We start from the raw sequence: 4,460 nt of genomic DNA on the forward strand, positions 1-4,460 counted from the left end.
GGAACTGAAAACTGCAAAAACTGAGGCTTGGAATACGCAAATAACGATTGACTACTGCCAAAAACTAGTAAGTTCCATGCCAGACAAAATTGCAGCTGTTATAAAGGCCCGAGGAGGACATACTAAATACTAATGTATTGAATTTTCCCAATTTCATAATAAACACAATATTTTTTTTTTAAATACAATTAAATTTTAGGTCAAACCGCTCAGTTATTATTTTTTGTTCATCATACGCCCCCATGGAAAATTAGGGTAGTTTCCTTAAATGGGAAATATTCACGACATACATTTTTATCTTAACTACCTAACATATTTATAAAATAAGTTATAGGTTAAATATTCAATAAAAATTCTTTTGAAACAAAAATTATTTACTGCCATGAGTATTTATTTCTAGTTTGAAATATGTAGGTAGTGGTAACTTTTATCTGCACCTCGGTAAGCCACATTGGTCAGCAAGCTTTAGGTGATACTTACCAACAGCCTTAGATGAAAGAAACTATTATACTCTATAGCGACATCTTTAAAGAATACAAAAAGTGTAAATTCAGTGCGAATTCTGAAATGTCCGTTATACTACATTAAATGCTTTTTTACTTCGACAGAATTATGAGAAGGCTATTTCACTGAGAGAAGATTGCTAAAGAGATTTTAAAAATTTTAATTATATAAATGGTAAAAAGACATGAACGCGTGAAGGTGTACCTTCTTATTTCTGAACTCTTTTCTGGAGCTCCTTTGTCAGCTTTATACTACAAACTCCATATGTGTATGAGAAACTTCCTCGCTTTGAGCTAACAAGAAAAATTCTCAAAATTTTTGAAACCAACGTACAACAACTTTACACTTGGCCCATGCGACTTCATTTTTATTTCGAAATTTGTACAAGCCACTCGCCGGGCAGAAATTTATATTTCCGTACTTTTCGGGCATATTAAATAAATTGAAGTATTGCTTGGTTAAGAAGTTTATCTATACATCATTTCGGTGTTAAAAATGGTGTTTTTGTTTTTAACTTTTTCCAGTATAAGCATAACTAGAAACATGAATTAAAAAGAATTTGAACGTATTTATCTGGACCTCAAGTTGATTATTCAGGCCGCTTAGTCAACTTTGTGTGAATCTAAGTTTAAAATTAGATAATGAAATAAAAATACTACTATGAGCAAAAAATAGTAAGACTATGTTCATAATTTGAAAAATCTTATTTTATTCCTTAAAATTTATGACGTTCGCTTCAATATTATGTTTCAAATATTACTTGTAATTTTTTACAAATCATCTTCAGAACCGAAGTTTGAGCGCGATTTCCTTAAATGTATTGCGATGAAAGAAGGCCATGATGAAAAATGTTTATCCAATCCATCTTCATATGGTACTGAAGTCTCTAATTTTTGTTTTACAATGGCATGAAAAGCGCATGACATTTCTTAATGTGAAAAAACTATGGTATTTCTGATTTAGGTACTTCTTGTAGATCACTTCAATTGGGAAATCAGCTGCATCTTGTGAGTTTTGAAGCCGAAATGAGCGTGTAAATTATATTTCTATTATAAGGTTTCCTTATCAAGTATACAATATCTGCTATCTCTAAGCTTTTACATTTAACTAGTACACAACCTATTATGTATACCCGAGTTTACCTAATCATTACAGTTTTTGGATGGAGTTTTTGATGACTGAAGTACCGATCTAAGAGAAATTTGATTTCAGTACATTACACAACTCAAATAAAAAAACATTGGAAGAAGATATGCTCTCAATATGTGACTATGACATTATTTCACCTTATAGGTCAAGCCGCAGCCGTACACATGGATGCCGCTACTAGAATTAGTTCACATGGTATACAAATTTGACAACTATTGCATCATTAGTGTCTGAAAAATTAAAAAAATAATACTTGCAGATCGAAAGGAACTGCCTGCTAAACTGTTGCGTTTTGAAGAGCAAAAATGCAGTTGAAGAAAAAACCTGGTCTGATGGCAAGTTTCCAGATACTGGTCAAGAAAAATCAACCATCAAGGACTGGTGTGCGGTACTACACGGTGAATGCAGTGGATGCCCAGGTTGTTACCGACGAAAACATCAAAGTAGCCCACAAAATAATTTTGGAAGACCGTAAAATGTAGTTACGCGAGAAAGCAAACACACTAAAAATATCAATTGGGGGTGCCGCGCGAGCTCACATGGCTCCAACATTTCACTCCGAAATCCACTTGACAGTCATCTGAGTGGTCTATATACAATGAACCTGCTGAAAATCATGATAAAATGCAAGAGTTGGCGGAAATTTATACTTTGAGATATGCAGGGAGTAATTTTTATTGACTGCTTTCAAGTGCCAAAAGAATGCCCTTTGTGAAGAAAATTTCGTAATCAGCGAAATGAACCGATTTGCGGTCTATTCTAAAGCAAATGACAAATCGTAATAGTATATGAACTTTGAAGAAAACTGTGTTGAGCAAAAATAAGAATTTTGCAAAAAATAGGCTTTAAATTGGTCTGTTAAGTTAAAAATTTTGATGAAAAAAAGAACCAAATTATCTCTGTTAAACTGCACATAAAATAGGTTCCTCGAAAACTTGCTTGGTAGGAAAACAAATAATATGCAATAAATTATTTTTCTATGAAGTCAACACGTGACAAATCAATAAAGTCTTATTTTCAAAGAATAACATTACTTCAACATTTTAGCAGCCACTGTAAACGCACACCTAAAACATTTCTTTAAATAAATGTAAGCACTCACTCCTTTCAATCTTTTTGCATCGAAAGATGTACATATGTATGTATGTATAACGAACGGTTTGTCGTTCAACCGACTAAAGAGCTGGCGAACTCTGGGCCATTCTTGTTCTAACTTTATTAGACACAACTGCATTGCATATGACAACTTGTATTTTGCATCCTCAGCATATCGCCTTTATGCTCGCTTACAACGAAGTACACACATACACAGGCACACAAATCTACTGGGTTAGTTAAGTAATATTTTCTCGTATTTCAGCTGAAAATTAATACTTTTAGCATTCATTTTATAATAGAATGCAAATTAAGGCACTATCTGCAATTTCTTCTTGTTACATCTGATATGAAAACAAAAATTTCGTATGTTGTAAATATGATATCTGCAGAGATGCGAGTGGACAACACACGCACACAGACACTCACAACTGTGAGCACTTTTGTACGTAGTCTTGTCCGAGGCATGTCAGTTTTGTGTCATATTCTATGAATTATGAGCTCTATTTGTAATAATTTCTATACGCACGTGTGTGTGTGTGTGTGTGTATCAATTCATTTACCGTTGGCTTTACATAAGCAATTACGAGCTTTATGAATGCATTTCTTTTAATAAGATGACACATGTCAAGCATAAATGTCTTTTAAATTTGACCAATGCTTTAAGCTAGCTTAATTTAATTTGAAAAATTCCATCTTAATTAAATCAAGCGATTTTCTGCTGAAACAGCAAACGAAGTGTAGCAAAAGTAAGCGCTACTGTCAAATTTGCTAAAATATTAATGCGCTTTATAAGCCCCTGTAGTTACTCACAGCTTCTTTGTTATGTTGTCGAAGGAAGCGATTATGTGTGGGAAAATATTATGTTGTTGTAGTAAAATCAACCAGTTAACAACTACTTTATATTTAGTTCGAAATACAGTCAAGACTAGTGAAATAAAGGTATATTTTTGGGTTTATAGGATAATCTTCGGCGTAGTGTTCACTGTTTCCAGCATTCCTCGGTCACTGGTATGTAACAGTGGTTCCATGCCTTGTTGAAAATCACGCAATAATGTAGAAAGTCTGTCGGGTTGCTATTAAATAGCATCAAAGACTTCGTTTAGGTGATCTCAATATTTCATGCAAGATTTAACCAACGCTGCTACTGTCGCAGCTATATCGCTCACATTCAATTGACAGTCGTTCAAAATATGGATTTGGAACCGGCGACTACCGGGAGTGACTCAAATAATAACCGACATGTGAGTTCGTTGAAACTCGTTTACATAGTTTTTGGCGAACACCAAGACGAAGAACAAGAGTCACCTTATACAACATTCAATCATTCTTTAATTTTTCTTGAATTTGTAAATCATATATCATTGGGTTTTAGGGAACACAAGCATACGGATATGCACTGACTTCAGCAAAGCTTTCTATAAAGTAAATCTCTCGACTCTCATATATAAACTTCTGCTTTCGGGCTTTCAACCAAGATGTCTGTAAACGATATCTTCTTATCTTTATAATAGAATAACACGAGTGATATTTGAGAATACTCTTTCAGATTCAATTAATGTGTCATCAGCTGTTCCGCAGGGTAGTCATTTGAGTTCTGTTCTTGTTCTTTACTAACGGTATCTCTTCTGTCAACAAATTTTCAAATATTTTATTATAAGTATGTCGACTACGTAAAGCTTTTTAGATCAAATACATACTTCAATTGATGA

This window comes from Bactrocera latifrons, unplaced genomic scaffold (genome assembly GCF_001853355.1).
Source record: "Bactrocera latifrons isolate USDA-ARS-PBARC rearing strain unplaced genomic scaffold, ASM185335v1 scaffold_38, whole genome shotgun sequence".
Classification (NCBI taxonomy): Eukaryota; Metazoa; Arthropoda; class Insecta; order Diptera; family Tephritidae; genus Bactrocera; species Bactrocera latifrons.